Source organism: Agelaius phoeniceus, chromosome 21 (assembly GCF_051311805.1).
Source record: "Agelaius phoeniceus isolate bAgePho1 chromosome 21, bAgePho1.hap1, whole genome shotgun sequence".
In the NCBI taxonomy this organism is placed as follows: domain Eukaryota; kingdom Metazoa; phylum Chordata; class Aves; order Passeriformes; family Icteridae; genus Agelaius; species Agelaius phoeniceus.
The window spans coordinates 2,958,048-2,978,417 of NC_135285.1; positions in this window are offsets into that span (position 1 = coordinate 2,958,048).

Genomic DNA, 20,370 nt, shown 5'->3' on the forward strand with positions numbered 1-20,370 from the left:
AATAGCAGAAAACCCCCAAATTTCCCAGCTTTTCCCTCAGGTCCTGTCACCTCCAGCAATCTTTCCACAGAAACATCTCATGGAAGGAAAAACCCCTCAGCCAGGAGTCATGGAATCAGCACGGTGTCCTCTGCGAGCCAAAGGCAATTAGGGATGGAAAATGCAACGTGAGACAGGGAGTTATTTATGCTCCTGTCAAGGCTTCAATCCAGGGAGCAGCTCTGCCTCACAGCCTTCAAAAGAACCCCCCAAAAAAGGAATAAAATAAATTTGCTGGTGGCACTGGGTGGTCCCTGCAGGTTGGGAGGCTGCTGGAGGTGTTTTCTGGTAAAGGTCAAAGTAAACATTAATTTTGCTGTTCAAAAAGTGGGAGGAAAAGCTCCTGACTTCACAGGCAGTGTCAATAATTTGCTGTGCTTGGAATCAATCCAGTTGTCACTGTTTGCAAGTCTTGGCCTGGTTTGCCTCATTTTTTAAACCCAAATTTCACACTGTGGAACGTTTTCAGCTGTGAGTTGTGATGTTGCTTCATGCAAATCAAGCAGAAAGACAAAACAAACAATTTTGTGGATGACTTTCCCTTCTGCCCATTCACCTTTCCAAAGTTTTTTTCTGCCTTTTTTTGGACCTTTTTAATGACCTAAAAGTTATTCTGGGGGAAACCACCTTGTAAAATTTGGAGGGTTTTCTGAGTTTTTAATTTATTTCTTTGCTTGTTGCTACATTTCCCAATTCTCTCTCGTTCTCTCATTTCATATTTCATGTGTTCAAGGGCTCCCAGCTGCGAATTTTCTCCTCTGACAAATTCTCTGAGTAAATTTTTTGGCTTCCTGTCAGTGGCAAAAATATGTGCAAAGCTCACAAATATTTCCTGCACGATGCAATGCCTTTGCCTTCGAGGGTTGTCGTGCTCATTCCTTGTCCTTTCACTGTGGTACTAAAACAAAACCACATTATCAGGGGATCAAAATAATCCTAATTCTAGATTTTCTCCCTCTGTTGTGTGTTAGGTGCTTCTGTGCAGAGGTTTGAAAATATTTATTAAAAGAAAGCCATTAATTAGGCTTCAGGATCTGCTGTTGAACTGGAGCCTGGATAAAACTTTTTTACTTAATAATTCAATGAATGATAGACTGATTGGGTATTTTTAATGGGAATTGGGATTTTTTATTGGGAATTGGGTATTTTTAATGGGAGCTTTATGTTATAGAGGAAAATGTCATTTAGAGAGAGGGAAATATTAGCAGGGGAGGCATTTTCAGGCATTGGAGAGGAAATACATTTCTTTAGAAATTACAAAAGTTTTTGTTTCACCTTTTTCCCCAGAAAAAAAAAAATTGGTGTCTTTATGCAGCAAATTTCTGTATTTCTGGTTTTTATCTCACTTTAAAGTAAAGAAAACCCAATCCAAATGTCAGAAATTGCCCTGGGGTGCAAGTTCTGTTTTCGGCTGTGATAGATCAGGACTTTAAAGCCACAAATCTCTCCATGTTCCCATCATCAAACTTGCTTAGGGAAAATCCTTAAACTTTGTGAGAAATCAACAACATTTCATTCCCTCCCCGCTTAAAGAGCTTTGTGTGTTCCAAGATTAAAGGTTCCAAAGATTTTTACCTGAGGAGTAAATACAGAAAAATTGGGTTAATTTTGTTTTTTGGTTTTGGGTTTTTGTTTGTGTTTGGTTTTAGTTTTGGTTTTGGGGTTTTTTTCGTTTGATTTTTTTGGGGTTTTGGTGGGGGGGGATTGGGTTTTTTTTGTTTGTTTGTTTGTTTTCTTTTGGTTTTTTGGGGTTTTTTTTTGTATTTTTTGTATTTCTCAGAGTTGGGTTTGGAAGAGGAGCAGCAAACTCGGGGAGCTCCAGGTGGAGATTGCAGAGAACTTTTGCAGGTGATGAAGGATGTGGGATTCCTGAACTCAGCATGGTCAGATTCTCACTCTATTCATGAAAAGCACATTTTCCTAACCTCAACATCTGACATGTCAGGTTTGGACTAAAAACAGCTCTGAGCATGGCAGGGATATTCAGAGGTGACTTCCTGGGAGAAAAAGCTGTTCTGGAGCTCTGGCTACAGAACTGACCAGGTCCAGCTGTTTGTGCCTCCAGGGATGGAAATTCAGGTTCCAGCCACACTGCCCTGCTCAAGAGGGGACTCAGCCACAAAAGGATCCCAAAATCTGCCTCCCCACAGGTTTCCAGAGGCTTTGGCTGATAAGAAACCTCAGGATCTGGGCTTTCCAGCAGCTCAGGGACCTGAGGAGTGTCACAGGTGGCTGCTGCCTTTGGGGGTGTAATTGTTCTGATGGAATTCTCACCACGTGTTTGGAGCTGGGTGAGGTTGCTCATCTCGAAGAACCACCAGAAAATCCCCAACAAACCCCAAAATAATCACAGCTTGCTCAGGGACACTGGTCTGGAAGGAAGAGCATGAACTCAGATTCAACTTTTGGTTTTGCTTTGTGTTTGTTTTGTGGAGCAGAAGCAGTTTCAATCTCCAGCTCTCAGGTCCTGCCCCAGTTCTGCTTTTCCTCCCATTTCCACGTTTCTGTGCTGGGCTCATCTTGTCTCTCCTCCTCCTTTGCTTGTTTTGACCTCAAATTTCACCAACAACTCCTTAATTTTGCTCTAGAGAAGGAGCAGCCTTCAAAAGGACACAATGGGGTCCCAGGGGAGAGGTTCTGGAGTGTTCAATCCTTGGAATAACTGCAGAGAATCTGTCTGTCTGTCTGTCTGTCAGAGTTTTCATGACCTTGGCTTTTTGGGGTGTCCTCCACACAATTTGTTTATTTAGTGGCTGAGTTAAAAGTCAAACATCCTAGGAATGAATGCCTGGAGATGTTTTATCCCTTAAAAAAACACATTTGAGGACAAAACTGAGAGGAAGGAGCTGCTCCAGAAGGGATCTTATATAACAGGAGGAGGCTTCAAGGAGATTTTTTTGTGGCTTGAAAGGGGATTTGTAAGAAAGAGGGGGACAGACTTTAGAGAGGACAAGGGGTGATGGGTTTAGCTTTTAAACTAAAATAGGAACAATTTAGATTAGATATAAGGGGTTTTTTACAGTGAGGGTGGGCAGGTCCTGGCACAGGTGCCCAGAGCAGCTGGGGCTGCCCCTGGATCCCTGGCAGTGCCCAAGGCCAGGCTGGACAGGGCTGGGAGCACCTGGGACAGTGGGAGGTGTCCCTGCCATGGCTGGGGTGGGATGAGGATAATTTAAAAAATCCCTTCCAACCCAAATAATTCCATAGTCTATGACCTTCTCTGAGTGAACTCTTGGGGAGTTTAGGCTAAATCCAGGCGGAAAACAGGAATTCTCCCCTCATCCTCACCTCTCCTACAGCACCAGCAGTGCCCTGCTGAGCCAGTCCATCACTTGGCAGCTTTTGTACATCATTTTTACCCTGGGGGCTCAGCAATGCTCTCTTTAGAGCAATATTCACTGGCTGGACCTTCTCTTGGTACATTTTGCATCTCCCCCAGCATCAGGGCAGATGCTGCTGGTTTTTTGGGGTGTTTTTGGATGGTCCAGGACCATCAGCTGGGCTGTCCCACCCCCCCAGCCCTCCTGCAGCCATCCAGGCTTCACTCCCTGCACACCAACCACAGTCTGGTGCCTGTGCAATCTGTGGGAGAGGCTTCACAGGGAATGCTGAGAGACAGAGAGAAGTTTGATCAGAGGATCCACGTTCACCCCTGGAAGAATTTCCTGCCAAGGTCATTGACACAGAAACCAAGAAAGAAAGAAGGAGAAATAAGAGAAACCTGCAACTGCCTGTTCCAATGAGCACTTTGTTTGTGACCAATGAGTAAAGTGCAAACTGATGAGTTTGTAAGAATGTATAAAAAGCATGCAGGCTAGAATAAAACCAGTTTGAAGCCTTCTGAAAATGGAGTGTGTGTCACTGTGATATTTTCTGAAAAATCCCTTCCCCAGGATTTCTTCTCCTGGGAAGCTGTGAAGCTTCAGCTTCTCCCTGTTTTGCTGCTTTGGATGTGATTTGGAGAATTGTTTATCCAGCATGTGAATTGTTTTTACTTAATGACCAATCACAGCCAGCTGTGTCAGGACTCTGGTCAGTCACAGGTTTTTATTACCATTCTTTTCTAGTCTTTGGTCTGTATACTTTCTCTTTTCGTTAGTATAGTAATAATATAATATAATATAATATATACAATAAATATAATATAATATAATATAATATAATATAATATAATATAATATAATATAATATAATATAATATAATATAATATAATATATTCTAAAACTATACTAAAATATTATATTATATTAGTATAAAGACATAACCCTGCCCTGGGGCAGGCAGAGTGCCTGGAACTGTCCTGCTGGATGGACCTTGGCAGGGCAGGAGAAAGAATTTTATAGATAAGAAACAATAAACAACCTTGAGAATGAGAAATGAAGAGTTCTGACTCCTTTTTCAAGCACTGGGCTTGATATAATAATATAATTATAATATAATTATAATATAATTATAATATAATAGCCTTCTGAGAACATGGAGTCAAATTCTCATCTCTCACCTCGTCCTGGGGACCTCACAGCACCACAGAGTGTGTTGTTTTGTATTGTGACTGTCTGAATTCTGACACAAATCTTGGCCAATATAGAGCTTCAGCCCAACATCCCAAACTCCCAAAAGCCTTAACACCATTCTGAATACCTGCAGGATTTATGGCTTTGTCAGGTCATGTTCAGGTAGTTTCTGTTTTAAGGGAGGTTGGGTAAATAAAGGAAAATCAACAAAAAAAAAATCTTTTGGACACTTAATCCTGAGGCTTCCTATGAAAAAACAAATCACTTGGAAATTCAGAGCACAGTCTGTATAAAAGTCCCAGGAGGCAGGAGATGAGTCTGTCCTGCATAAGCTCAGCCCTGAAGTCAGGCTCTGTGCAGTGATTTTCCCTCTCCTGCTCCTGATGGTGCTTGGAGAAGGCAAATTCTCCTCCTGGCCGTGGTGAATCAGCAGCAGAGTGGCTGCAGGGGCTGCTCTCCTGGCAGAGTTTATTACAACATCATGGAATGGTTTGGCTTGGAAGGGACCTTCAAATGACCTCGTTCCAAGCCCTCTTTGTGAGCAGAAGCAGCCAAACATGGATTTTCCTGCTCGGTTTAGCAGGCTGCAGGATCTGGGTGCTCAGTCAGCACCTCTCCTTGCGTGCAGAGATCACCAAACCTGCCCTTGCCTCAAAGCCTCCCAGCAGCTGACCTTTTGCCACATGACAGCATTTCCTGGCCCATCAGCTTTCTCTAATTAATGGCTGTAAGGGTGTAACCGAGTCACTCCTTGAGATCATCCCCAGCTGAGTCCAGCCAGCAATAAACACTCCTGGGGTCTGATCAAAAGCTTCCCTCCATGGGTGTTGTAGTGTGTTTCTATGTTTTATAATGGTTTTGTATCCCCTTATTTTCCCCAAATGGTTTACCCCAGACTGTGTCCCTTCCCTCTATGCTGGGATCTCTCGCTGCTCACAGTGACCCCGAGAATGTTCAAAGTCTCTTTTCCCAACCTGGGGCTTGAAGAAGGAGTCAGGGCTCTTCAGTTCTCGGTCTCAAGGTTGTTCATTGTGTCTTATCTCCTGCACCTTTTTCCCAAAGGTGTTTTCAGCCTCAGAGAGTGGCAGAAGTCTGACTTCCACTAATCCAGTAGTTAATTCCCCCAGCCAGGGAATAATGTGCTCTGACTCCATGATTTCAGAATGCTGAACAATTGCTTTATTAAGCTATATTATATTCCACTAATGCTATACTAGAACTATACTAAAGAGATACTAAATAAAACCTCATGACTGTCTGAGACAGCCAGGACACAGCTTTGACCCAATTGGCCAAGGAATCAAAACAACCCTCACTTGTCAGGATCTCTAGCTTGTCAGAGTGACCCCAAGAAAAGTTGGAAAGTCTCTTTTCCCAGCCCAGTGCTTGAAGGAGTCAGAGCTCTTAATTTCTCGCTCTCAAGGTTGTTTATTGTGTCTTATCTATAAAATTCTTTCTCCTGCCCTGCCCAGGTCCATCCAGCAGGACAGTTCCAGGCACTCTGCCTGCCCCCAGGGCAGGGTTATGTCTTTATACTAAAAACTACCTGTACAATGTTTACAATTCCTTCCCAATACCCATCACCTGTGTTAGACACTGAGCTTCTACTCTAAACCAATCCCAAAGTGCCACCATCACAGCAGAAGATGGAGGCCAAGAAGGAGAAGGAGAAAGGCTGGACACACCCAGTTCCCTCCATCTTGCCCCCTCAACCCCCATACCAAAAACCCCAAAATCGACTTTTTCACCCCATGATAACTTCACTATTATTCTACCTAAACTGTTCTGTCTTGCTGATCTTCATCTAAGGTTGGTGATTTGCTCCATGGGTCATAATCAAACCCACAGGTGGTTTGGGCTCTGTGCCAGGGTCTCTGAGCCCCCTGGCAGGGTCCTGGCCATCCTGGACAGCCAGAGGGATGTCCTAGGCCCTGACACTCACTGGTGTCCAATTAACAAATCACTGGTCTGGGGTCTCACATCTCTACCTGTGTAATCCCTTTCCTTTGCTGAGATCATCCCCAGATCCCCACCCCGGCTCTCTGTCAATCACCATCCCATCCCCTCCATCTAGAACTTTCTGTCCAGGACAATGAGTGATCAGCCAGAGGTCAGGGGTCAACCCCCCAAGTGTTACCCCATACTCTGTCCTAAATGTCCATTCCCCAGTATCCATCCCTTAATTTTTCTTATTGGTTAGTAAAATGTTATCTACTTTATGTTTCCACCTCCTTCTCAATGTAACCTTGGCACATCTCTGTCACAGACATCTTTTATGGAAAATCCTTTCCTTGAGATTTTTTTCTCCTGTGAAGCTGAGAGACCTCAGGAACAAAATGTAACCAATGGTTATCTGCTGCTGTGGAATGCAACAGGTGCATCTGGGATTGGGCTCATGGGGTTGTTTCCAGTTAATGGCCAATCACAGTCCAGCTGTTTCAGACTCGCTGGTCAGTCACAGGATTTTGTTAACATTCCATTCTTTTTCCTTTGGTTGCCAGCCTTCTGATGGAATCCTTTCTTCTATTCTTTTAGTATAGTTTTAATATAATATATATCATAAAATAATAAATCAGCCTTCTGAAACATGGAGTCAGATCCTCGTCTCTTCCCTCATCCTGGGACCCTTGCAAACACCACCACACATCTCCAGGCCCTCAGCAGGACCCCCCTGATGTTTATGGGGCTCCCCAGAGCTCCTGAAATAAACCTTGGATTAAGCCCTGCTAAGAGTTGACCCCTTCACGTGGGGACATGGGCAAACAGCAGCACCACTGGGGCTTGAGTCTGCCAGGGGAGGGGAAATGTGGGATGTCACCAGGTGTGGGGGACACCAGTGGATCCTGTGAGGTCTGGGAGGGCATCTGGGTTTCTCTGCACCATCTGTGGGCTCTGGCAGTCCTCTGGGTGAGGGTGGAACTCAGAATTCTCATGGGAATGACATTTTGGGGACTTCACTTGGCTTTCTTGAACAGCCCCTGGTGTTCATCCACTGGCACCCATCTCTCCTACTTGTTACAAGGGGTTGGAGGTGGTTCCCACCAGGGACTTTCTCCTTGGAGGCCCTGCCATGGCTCACCAACCTGGCCTGGTGTCTCCTGCTGAGGGAAATTCAGGTTGGATATTAGGAAGAAGTTTTTTACAGAAGGAGTGATAAAGTTCTGGAATGGCTGCCCAGGGAGGTGGTGGAGTCCCCATCCCTGGGTGTGTTTAACAAAGCCTGGATGTGGCACTGGGTGCCAGGGTTGAGTTCAGGGGTTGGGGCTGGGTTGGACTCGATGATCTTGGAGGTCTCTTCCAACCCAGTGATTCTGTGAATTCTGTGAATTCTGTGGATTCCTGGCTCTGTTCTGCTCCCACGTGTCCCCTGTGGCCAGCCCTGGATAACCAGGAGAGGATGTGGGTTCCCAAAAGCAAATCCAAGCCACTTTGCTAGACAATAAACACTTCCCAAAACTCCCTCCCATCACAAGCAGAGTCAGCCCTGGGACAGATATTAATTACTAAGAAAGTGCAGGTGGGATTTGTTGACTGAGTAACCACTAACCACTGACTCCATGGGTTTGCAGGAGCCTCTGGGGAAGTGCTGGGGAAGGCCTGACCCAGGGAAGGCTCTGGAAGCTGCCTGGCCCCACAGGTCTGTCCACCTGCAGCCTCCCAAGCACTGCCAGCTGGCATCTGGTGGCATCTTCCTGATGGGTCTCTGGAGTAAGAGCATAAATTAGAGACTTTCACTCTGTGTGGATGATAACAAGCCCAAGAACAAAGACAGATAACAGTAATCAAGGGCTGGATCAATAACTTTAATCCTAGGACACAGACAGGCCCTATTAATTCAAAGTAAAACCCTCCAGACTGGGAATTTAGTGGTTAGAAACAACATGGTTTTGAAAACTCATTTGTTTTCTTTTTTTCCCCATCCCTTCTCTAATTCAGGAGAGGCAGCAGGGGGTGGATTTCTTCCTCCAAGGAGGAACATTGCCAGCCTTGTCTCCAGTTTCCCTCTGGAGACAGCCAACAGAACAGGCAGGAGAGTGGGGAGAGGCAGGCCAGCTTTGCTGAGCTCAGAGCATTCTCCCTGCAGAGCCTTTTCCATGGACACCAGACAATTCCAGGATTTCTGGCCTAGGGGCTGTGCATGCTGCAGAGCCAGCTGGTCCCAGCCCCATCCTGCTGCCTGGGGCTGGGCTGGAGGTTTCCCTGTCCCAGGGAAATGTTCCATATCCTTCAAACATAGTTTTTAAGAAACTACCCATGAATTTTCGTAATTTTATCCTACCAATTAGATGTGCGCCTGTTTTCCCTTAAATATTTCAATTTCTCTCTGAATTTAGAGCTACAGAAGTTGTTCTTAATGCTTGCAACTCTGCAGATACTAAAAAATTAAATCAATTGGCAGGATCACTTGTTCCAAAAATGCAACCAAGATTCTTTTTCTCTAATCTCATGCTATCTCATTATCCATTCCCCATCCCTTCTCTAATGCAAGAGATGCAGCAGGGGGTGGATTTCTTCCTCCAAGGAGGAACATTGGCAGCCTTGAGAACAGGCAGGAGAGTGGGGAGAGGCAGGCCAGCTTTGCTGAGCTCAGAGCATTCTCCCTGCAGAGCCTTTTCCATGGACACCAGAACATGGAACAATTCCAGGATTTCTGGCCTAGGGGCTGTGCATGCTGCAGAGCCAGCTGGTCCCAGCCCCATCCTGCTGCCTGGGGGCTGCCCTGGAGGTTTCCCTGTCCCAGGGAAATGTTCCATATCCTGCTGGCTGGGAGGGACCCCAAGGGACAGCCCAGGCTCTGTGATGACCCCATAAGAGACTGGGGTTGCCTTTCCTGGGCTCCTTCCCCTCCTGCTCTGTGTGCTGTCAGGGGATGCTGTTGGTGGCCAGAGGAGGTGGACGGGCAGCCAGGGCAGGGTGACAGCAGTGACAGCAGTGACAGCAGTGTCCTGACCCTCTGGAGGAGGGGGAGTTCCACAGAGGAATTCCACAGAGGGGGCTCTCACTGTGCCCTGACCAACAACCCACGGCAGGGGATGGGAGACAGGTCAGGGGACGAGGGGGGACCTTGGAAGATGTCTCTGGTTCCCTTTTCTTTGGCCACCACAAGTTTCCTCTGTGACTCCAGCCAGTCATTTAATGTCTCCAAGCTTCCCCATTTGCAGAAGTGGACTTTCCCACTCTCCCAGGAATGTTACAGGGATAAATACACCAAGGAGCCCTGAGCACTCTTTTGATGTAGCCTGCCTGAGGCTGGTTCAAGCAGGACCTCCCCAAAGCAAACAGACAGGAAAGCTCCTGATTTTCTGGGAACACATCCTGGTTTTCTATGAAAACCAGGAACACATCTGTTATTTCTATGAAAACCAGGAACACATCTGTTATTTCTTTGAAAACAAGACACAGGAGTATCTTGTGTGGCTGCGTCAAAGCACACAGGGATGTTTGGAATTGTTCTTGATAAATAATGCAATTTGTCATGGGCAAGACCTTGGGAGTAAAGGCTGCTGCTCTAGGTCTTTGAATAGCTAAAGGGAAGGCTGGAAAGGAAGAGAAAATGAGGAGTAAAGTCCAAAATATTCTCAGTGTAAGCAGGAAATATTCCTGGTGAGATCACTTGAGCAGGGAGAGCCTTTTGCCATCCGTGGATGGGATCAGGGCGTTGCTCCCAAGGAGGAGCAGAGGTCTGGCAATAGCAGAGGTCTCTCCCTCTTCTTCACCTCACCCAAAGCAGAGCCAGCATGGGGGCAGAAAAGCAATGAAGGTGATGCCTCAGGTTTCAGCTTTTCTATTTTTCCCATTCTGTGCTGCTTTAGTGTGTGGGTCTGGGCTTCACATCAGGGGATGCTGAGCTCTGTGCACAGAGCAGGGAGACAAAACAATTCCTGCTCCAGCTGGGCACCAAGGACAAATGCCCCAAATCTCAGCCCAAGAGCACAAACCCCATGGGCTGGAGAGAGAAAAACAAGCAGGGTGGGACTGCAGGGGCTAAAGCTGGGATGGGACAATGAACTGCAAGATGCAAATGGAGCAGAACTGATCCCAGGGAGAGACCCCGTGCCCGGCCGTGCATTTTGGGGCCATTTTGGTTCATCTTGGGTGCAGCCCTGGCTGGGCTCTTGTGCTGCCCAAGCTGGATCCATGGAGGCTTTGAATAAATCCCTGCTTTATTCTTTAGCTCTGTCCAGCCTCTGCTCTAGGGCAGCCTGCACAGGGCAGAAAGGGAACAGGAGCTGCCTGGTGTGGCCTGGAATGTGCCCCTGGTGAGGGAGAGCAACCCTGGGTGCTCAGCAGGACACAGAAAGGCCAAGGCTGTGTCTGAGCCTTTCCCTGGGGGTTTGCCATTGCTGGATTTTCCTGAAGAGGAGGGTGCAGAGCAGAGATTTGGGGAAATCCTGCCAGGGCAGGGACACACCCCAGGGGCTGACAGGGGGTGAGAGCTGCTCTAGTCAAGGAGGTGTTAATGAAGGATAATTGAGCCCATTAATGAGAGCTAATTGAGCTCACTGGCCCTGCCCTGCTCCTGCAGGTGTAATGGAGAAGAATAAGAAGGGGAGAGTGGGTTGGGGTGTTGGAGTCCAGGAGATGTTTTGGGGTGGTTCTGGGTGTGCTGATCCCTGAAGTTATAGAGGGAAACTGAGGCAGAACACCTCAGTCTGTGAGAGTTGGGAGTGTTCATCTGGAGAGAAGCTCCAGGGAGAGCTCAGAGCCCCTGCCAGGGCCTAAAGGGGCCCCAGGAGAGCTGGAGAGGGACTGGGGACAAGGGATGGAGGGACAGGACACAGGGAATGGCTCCCAGTGCCAGAGGGCAGGGCTGGATGGGATATTGGGAATTGGGAATTGTTCCCTGTGAGGGTGGGCAGGCCCTGGCACAGGGTGCCCAGAGCAGCTGGGGCTGCCCCTGGATCCCTGGCAGTGCCCAAGGCCAGGCTGGACAGGGCTGGGAGCACCTGGGACAGTGGGAGGTGTCCCTGCCATGGCAGGGGTGGGATGGGGTGGGATTTAAGATCCCATCCAACCCAAACCAATGTGTGTTAATGTCCTCTTTGGGGTGGTTGTGAGGAAAGCTGAGGGAGTCTGACTTGTTGTGTTCATCTATTTTTAATTTTTTTTTTAACAGCTCAGTAAATTCTGACTCCTTCAAATACCCAGACAAAACCCAGTCAGCCACACAACAGTTCAGGCTCATGACTGGGATATTTCCTGTCTCCTGTGCCTCTGAATGGACTGAGGGCTTTGCTGCTGCAGCCAAAGTATTTCCCTGGTCCCTTTCCAGTTAAATCTCACTGGGTGAGGAGTTGTGGCTCTGTTCTTTGAGCCAGCTGCTGGCACTGCTGCAGTTCCTTGTAAATCCCTGCTGTGGGGAGCTGGGCTGGGAGCAGCTCCTGCCACGCTCCTCCCTAATCCTTGGAGCTGGCTCCACAAAAACTGGGCCTGTGAATGGGAAAAAGGGAAATTGAGTAAGGAACATTGATTTCTGCTGCAGAGCCAGCTGGGGAAGCCACCAAAGGGGGAAAGAGTGATGGGGCAGCAACGTCCTGGATGCTCTCTCTTTTCTCACAGAGCACAGATCAATGATATCACAATGGGGGGATGGCAGGGTGAGAGGAAATATCTCATCCAGGGACATTTCTCAGAGTCTGGAAATGGCTGTGCTGTCCCTTACTCATCCCCAAGTCCAAGGGTGTTCCTTTGTCCCAGGGCTGCTCAGGCAGTGCAGGGAGCCAGCTCTGAGGGAAACTGCCTGATTCCCATGGCCAAAAAGACAAACAGGGTGTGTGACTGTGTTCACAGGGGTCCCAGGATGAGGGAAGAGATGAGGATCTGACTCCATGTTTCAGAAGGATTGATTTATTATTTTATGATATATATTACATTAAAACTATACTAAAAGAATAGAAGAAAGGATTTCATCAGAAGGCTGGCTAGGAATAGAAAAGAATGGAATGATAACAAAGGCTTGTGACTGGGACAGAGAGTCCGAGCCAGCTGACTGTGATTGGCCATGAATTAGAAACAACCACATGAGACCAATCCCAGATGCACCTGTTGCATTCCACAGCAGCAGATAACCATTGGTTACATTTTGTTCCTGAGGCCTCTCAGCTTCTCAGGAGGAAAAATCCTAAGGAAAGGATTTTCCATAAAAGATGTCAGTGACATAGGGTGGCCCCTGTGTGTGCATGGGAGGCAGAGAAGATTCCTTGTGCCTCTGCTGAGGTTTCTTGCACGTGGCCCAGGCTGCTGAGTGATGAGCAGCTGGGAACATGGGTGCTGGCACTCAGCTTGGTGCTCCAGAGCTCCAGCCAAGAGGGAGAACCTGCCCCAGACTGATCCCAAGAGCTCCAGGTGAGGGCTGCAGCTGCAGGGCTCTTCCCACCTTCAGGCTGGAACAGGTGAGAGCGTTCTGATGCAGTGCGCAAAGAATTTAAGGAATCTGTTACAGGAAGCTGGAGGAACAAATAATGCCAGCTTGGTTAGAAAGTGCTGAGGTTAATTGTGAGTTTAATACAGAGGGATGGGCGTGGATGCACCCCTGGAATCATTGCTGGGGCAGCAGGACAGGAGGGAAAGGAGGCAAGCAGCCCTCAGCCCCTCCTTAAACAGCATCTCCCACCACTGCTGTTCAAGTCCTGCCTCCATGCTCCCCTGGCCTGGTGTTTTAGGATGCTCCCCGTGTCTGTAAGGGTCTCCAGTTCCTGATTCCCTGGGGGAATGCTCAGCTGGCAGCCTGGCTTGTGTCAGTCCAGCAGGGCTGCCTGGCAAAGGGCACCCAGGGCCCCTTGTGCCACAGCAACCAGCTCTGGGATCCTCCTCTCAGGAATGGTGAAAACAAACCTTGGTTTAGGGCAGAAAAACACTTCCCAGGAAAGATTTATCCATGAGGTCTGCTCTCTCCTCACACCAGCCTGTGGTTTTGCCCAGGTGGTGTCTTTGGAGGGGAACCCTGAGCTGAGTGTGTCTCGGGTTTGTTGTTGCTGAAATGGCTCCCATGGTATTAAAGTCTTTTTTCCCAGCCCTGTGCTTGAGGAAGAAGTTGAGATTCCTCAGCTCTGGTTTTCAAGGCTGTTTATTTTCTCTTATCCAATACATTCTCTTTTGGACCTGCTGAGGTCTGTCCAAAACACATTGACCACCCTTGGGGTGGTGTTGACTTTTTATACTAAGAACTACCTGTACTTTATTTACAATAATTTTCCAATACCTGTCACCTATGTTAGACACTCTGTCTCTACTCTGAACCAATCCAAAAGTGTCACTATCACAGCAGAAGATGGAGGGCAAGAAGAAGAAGGACAGGATATGCTCAGATTCCTCCATCTTGCCTCTTGAATCCCCATTCTAAAACCCCAAAATTCTACATTTTCACCCTGTGATAAATTCACTATCATTCTACTCAAACCCTTGTGGCCTGTAACTCCTCACACACAGTTGGGAATTGTTTCCATGGGCTAAAATCAAAGGCCCAGGTGGTTTTGACTCTGTGCCAAGGTCTCTGAGCCCCCTGCCAGGGTCTGGAGTGCTCCAGGGCAGCCACAGCAATGTCCTGGATTCTGACAAGTGTGCTCCCCACTGCCAGGACTGCACTTGTAGCAGATTAAAATATTCCTGGAGGTTTTTTTGGCTCTGAGTGGCAGAAAGTTGCTTGCTCCCAAACTGGGAGAAGCCACAGGAGGTGGAATATTCCCAGATGCTGGGTGGTGACTCCTGAGGCTGAGAAGGGCTCTCCTCACCAGAGAGGACTGGCGTGTTCAGTGAAGCTTCAGCTGAAGTTGTTAATCCTCTCCTGATTTCCAAGCTGTGTAAAAATCAACCTCAATGAATGAGACTTGATTTGTTTCCACCAACTCTGACATCAGACAGGCCCCAATGTAAGATGAAGATAAAATAATCTCATTTTTATCATCTACTGCAAGGAAAAGGTGTCCTGTGTGGGAGCAGAGGGACACCTGGGGATGCAGTTCCTCCTGTAAGGATAGCAGAGGAAGAATTGAGAAGAGATTATCCTGAGGAGCCACAGGGCCAGCACAGGAATTATTGGTGTTATCCTACCAGAGGATGGGTGTCACTGTGATATTTTATGAAAATCCCTTCCCCAGGATTTCTTCTCCTGGGAAGCTTCAGCTTCTCCCTCTTTTGCTGCTCTGGAATGCGATTTGGAGAATTGTTTACTCAGCATATGAATTGTTTTTGCTTAATGACCAATCACAGCCAGCTGTGTCAGACTCTCTGGTCAGCCAGGGGTTTTTTTACTCATTCTTTTCCAGCCTTCTGATGTATCCTTTCTCTACAGTTTAGTACAGTTATAGTATATAATTTTCTTTAATATAATATATAATACAATAAATCAGCCTTCTGAGAACATGGAGTCAAATTCTCATCTCTCACCTCATCCTGGGGACCTCACAACACCACAGATGGGCATGAACGCATTAATTATGAAATCAAGACACTGAGCTTTAGCATTTGGAGCTTTGCTTTGATGCCTGGAGCGAGCTTACCTAGAAACAGAGACCAGAAAAAGATAAAAGTGGATATATTTAATAAAGGACTTTCAGATACATTAAGGGCAGATGAGGCCTCCTGAGGGGCTACACCCAGGATGAGCCATGGCCATGAGTTTTTCAGACAATTATAAGTTTGGTCCATTTACATATCATTCAATTACTGCTTCAGGTAATAAAGTCATTTACCTCCAGTTTGCTCCCACTAAATTCCCTTTTGTTTATAATTATAATTTTGTTTATAATTCAATTTTTGCTTATAATTTTTGGGGTCTGAGGTAGAGGGTGTCCTTGGTTCTCAGGCTTAGAAGGATTGTTTTGTCTGGCCAAAATGTGAAGGGAGCTTAGTAACACTGTATAGAGTTCAGAGTTATGCACTAATGCACTTCAGGATCTGAAAAATAAAAAAGCTCAGATCTTAAGGACCGGCTGGTACCTGCTTAAAGGGCAGGAGGAGAAGTTCAGCTCAGAACTGCTTGGGATGGCCCAGGAGCCTTCCTGGTGTCTCCTTCCTGTAGAAGCATCAGGAGGGAAGGACGGTAAGGATGGAGATGAGAGATCTCTGGGGCCAGGGCTGGAACTTGGGGTTTATTGCAAAGGGCCTGGGGGCAGGGCCCTGCTGGGAGCTGCCAGGCACAGCTCAGAGCAGGCCTGAGAGAAGAGAGGGGCAGAGAGGATGAGAGGGTGAGAGAGTAAAAGGGGTAAGAGAGTAAAAGAGAGGATCAGAGAGCGAGGTTCCCGTTACAATACCATAAATCTTCTTCTGTGTTGAATATTCTGATTCTCACTAACCAATCTAGTACAAGATACAAATCCTACAGCATTTCCATACAGCCTATAAGAATCATTCCATTACCATCCTGTGTTACATTTTAAACCCTACAAACTCCTCTTTGGGCCCCTTCTGCCAAGCTGTAGGGTCTGCTCTGCCCCTTGGGCCTGTCTGCAAGCAGAGGGTGTTGTTCCATCAAAAGGGGATCACCTTCAGCTGGCCACACCATTGTTTTCCAGTTGTTCAGTAACTGAGGGATCTCAAAGCTTGCTTTCATTTCAATCTCACTTATAGTTTCCATATTCTCAAAATCTTTTGCCAGACAATCATATTTATGAGGCTTTCCTGTTTCATCTTCCCCAACACTTCCCTTGGCTGTGGGTGGGCAGAGGAGTGCCCTGGGCTATGGGAAGGGAGGAAGGGGAGCAGCTGGAGCAGTCCCTGCTGGCCCTGCTGCCATGGCCAGGTTCAGCCCAGAGTCTTCCTCTGGGGTTTTCCAGGATGAGCAGGGCAGGAGCTGGTGTGGCAGGACAGTCTGCCTCGTGCCTCGGGAGATCCACCCAGTGATGCTGTCAGAGCTCTCTGGGAAGGAAGGAAGGATATGGAAATTCCCTGTTGCAAGGGTGAGAGCAGCTCTTCTTTACCCAACAGCTTTCCTCAAAATAGCGAAGCTTTGCTCAGGTACACCTTGGGAACGTGCCAGAGGCACAAATAAAGTCAGAGCTCCTTGAAAAACTGTGGTGTCATTGCTACAGTTCCAGCCAAAAAGCATGATCCCACTGAGGCAGGAAAATCATCCCAGAGTAAGCTGTGCTTGCCAAACAAATGGTTTGTGGTTGCACACATGGCTTTGGGTGGGTGTGTAAATGTCTTCTGGAAACTGGGATTGGGATTTAGAAACTGGGCAAGGAGTAACAGATTTGCTCAACAGAATCTGCCCAATGAATGAATATTGAACTGTGGTTGATGGCCATGGAGGGTCAGGAATCCCAGAATTGTTAATGTTGGAAAAGATCTCCAAGATCATAAAATCCCAGCTGTGCCCAATCCCCACCTTGTTACCAGCACTGAATGCCATGTTCAGGAATTCCTTGGACACTTCCAAGGATGGGAACTCCAAATCTCCCTAGGCAGCCCCTTCCAATCCCTGACCCCCCTTTTCCACGTGGAAATTCCTGCTCCTGTCCACCTTGAGCCTCCCCGGCCCAGCCTGAGGCCGTTCCCTCTGCTCCTGTCCCTGTTCCTGGGAGCAGAGCAGGGATGGCAGGGATGGCAGGGATGGCAGGGATGGGATCAGGATGTCTCTGGCTCATCTGGAGGTTGATCTGAGCCTCTCTGGCCCAGCTGAGCCAGATCTGTGGATTAGGGAATCAGCCAGGAGAGGGAAAACACACTCTGGTTTTGTGGCTGCCATGAATAAACAGCAGCCAGTTTAGAATCAGGATCATTTAGGCTGGAAAAGGTTTCCACACTCATGGAGTCCAAGCTGTGATCAATCCCCACCTTGTCCCCAGCCCAGAGCACTCAGGGCCACCTCCAGCCCTTCCTGGGACACCTGCAGGGATGGGGACTCCAAAGCTCCCTGGACAGCCCCATTTGATGTTTAACAACACTTCCCATGGGGAAATTCCTGCTGTGCCCACCCTGAGCTGCCCTGGCCCAGCCTGAGGCCGTTCCCTCTGCTCCTGTCCCTGTTCCCTGGAGCACAGCCCGGCCCCCCTGGCTGTCCCCTCCTGTCAGGAGCTGTGCAGAGCCACAAGGGCCCCCTGAGCCTCCTTTGCTCCAGGCTGAGCCCCTGCCCAGCTCCCTCAGCCTCTCCTGGGGCTCCAGCCCCTGCCCAGTTCCCTCAGCCTCTCCTGGGGCTCCAGCCCCTCAGGGTCCCCTTTGCCAGGAGGGCCCAGGGCTGGAGGCAGCACCTGAGGTGTCCCAGCAGTGCCCAGGAAGGGGACAGTGACTCTCCTGGTCCTGCTGGCCACTCTGCTCTTGATACAGGCCAGGAGAGGATTGACCAAGTGGGACACACCGATGGCTCCAAAGCTTTTAACTTATGTGAGAATTGGCTGCAGGCAATGGGTGAATCCATCCTCCTTAGCCCATCTCCTCTATTAAAGAGTTATAAAAGAAAAAATCTGAAGTGAAACCAATGAGCTGCCCCCATGTGTGAGGTAGTGAGAGCTCCAGGGACTGTGGTTCCAGATCTGCACACAGATACTGGAGTTTTGCCCATGCTGTGACACCTTTTCTACTTTCTCACTAGACAATCTGGCAGCAGACAGGAACAGCCCCGCTTCTAGAACAAAAGGCTGTTTCATATCTCCTTGTTTTTGCTCTAGAGATTCCCCTGATTACCATACAGATGCCCCACTTCCTTTTCTTCACCCAGTGAAGTCATCTTGCTGAAGGGCCACGAGCGGTGCCCCTGTGGGAGGATTTCAGTGCTGGGAGAAGGGAAGCAGCTCTGGGCTGTGTGATTCCCCACCTGGCAGAGGTGCTGGATCCTTCCCCTGCAGGCAGGAATTTGTGCCTCCCCATCCTGTCTGCAGGATGAACCCAGCCCTGGTGAGATGGTGCTGTGAGCCCCCAGCACGGGATGCTGGGCCCCTGCCCTTCCTGGCAGTGCTCCAACACTGAATTAATGAGTTTATTCTCATCAGAATTAATGAGTTTATTCTCATCAGATGGGGAGGAGTGTTACTGTGTTCATAGAGGTCTGAGGATGAGGGAAGAGATGAGGATCTGACTCCATGTTTCAGAAGGCTATTTATTATTTTATGATATATATTATATTAAAACTATACTAAAAGAATAGAAGAAAGGATTTCATCAGAAGGCTAGCTAAGAATAGAATAGGAAAGAATGATAACAAAGGCTTGTGGCTCGGGCCCTGCGTCTGAGCCAGCTGACTGTGATTGGCCATGAATTAGAAACAACCACATGAGACCAATCCCAGATGCACCTGTTGCATTCCACAGCAGCAGATAACCATTGGTTACATGTTGTTCCTGAGGCCTCTCAGCTTCTCAGGAGGAGAAGGAAATAAATCCTAAGGAAAGAATTTTTCATAAAAGATGTGTGTCTCAGAGGAGTTTTGTGCCAGCTGTTGAAAGGGGACAGCCCTGAGGGCAGGAGCCAAGCTCAGGTTCTGCTTCTGGGAAATTGTCCTGGTTTAAGGCAAATTTGGGAGAAAACCCCAAAAGGGGCCCCCTCCAGAAAGCAAATCCACACAGCCCCTTGCCCCAGCCAGTTCAGGAAGGATTCCTTGGAGAGAAGTGGAAAGAACCTGTTTATTTAACAGGCACAGCACCCCCAGCACACAAAATGAACAATGCCAGGTGACACCACTCTGTCACCACTCTGAAATGATGACAAATTCAGAAAGTCTCTCTTGGGGGTGGTCACTCTGCTCTCAGTCCCTCCTGTGCTGGGGCAGCTGCTGCAGCCACAAGGGGCAAACTCTCGGTGTTTCCCAGGTCCCAGCCCAGAGCAGGTTCCAGTGGTTCCAAAAAAGGGAAAGGAGAAACAGTCCAGGAAAATTCAGATGCTCAGCTAAACTAACTAATGAGCAGGAGCAAAAAGCAGTAGTGTCACTGACATCTTTTATGAAAAATCCTTAGGATTTTTCCTCCTGAGAAGCTGAGAGGCCTCAGGAACAAAATGCAAACAATGGTTATCTGCTGCTGTGGAATGCAACAGGTGCATCTGGGATTGGGCTCATGTGGTTGTTTCTCATTAATGGCCAATCACAGTCAGCTGGCTCAGACTCTCTGAAACACAAACCTTTGTTATTCATTCTTTCCTATTCTATTCTTAGCCAGCCTTCTGATGAAATCCTGTCTTCTATTCTTTTAGTATAGTTTTAATATAATATATATCATAAAGTAATAAATCAGCCTTCTGAAACATGGAGTCAGATCCTCATCCCTTCCCTCATCCTCTGACCCCTGTGAACACGGTCACACCAGAGCAAAGCAGGAGCAAGAGCAAAGCAAAAAGCAAAAGCAGCACCATGTTCTGCCCTGTCTGTGTGTCCCACCAGCTGTGGGGCAGCAGGCTGATAACAAAAGCAAACTTTCACTCTTCAGAGCCAGGCTTGAAGGCACAGAACGTGATATCCAGCATAAACAGAACACACAAATGGGGATAAGTCACCCTAGGACAGAAATGCTACAAACATCTTCCATGCCCAGCAGGGTCTGGTTCAGCTCAGGAATGAAGCCAGGGTGGGATTCCTGCCTCTGAGCCCTCTGCAATCAGCTGAGGGAGGGAGATGGTCCTGGCAGAGCCAGCCCAGCACTGGCAGGCCCTGGGAGAAGCCATGCTGACACCCAAATTCCAGACTGCAGCCAGCAGCCAGCCCTGCTCCTTCAGCTGGCACCCATCAGCCAAACCAGCTACTGCAGAAAACAGAGTTCATTTTTCCCTTTCTTATTTTTTTGTTTCTGTTTACAGAAATAGCAATTGATGGTCTCTGTCCAATGGGGCCTATTGTGAGAATTAGCAATTTGGTTAATCCCCATAAAGGCCTCTTTTGTGAATCATAAA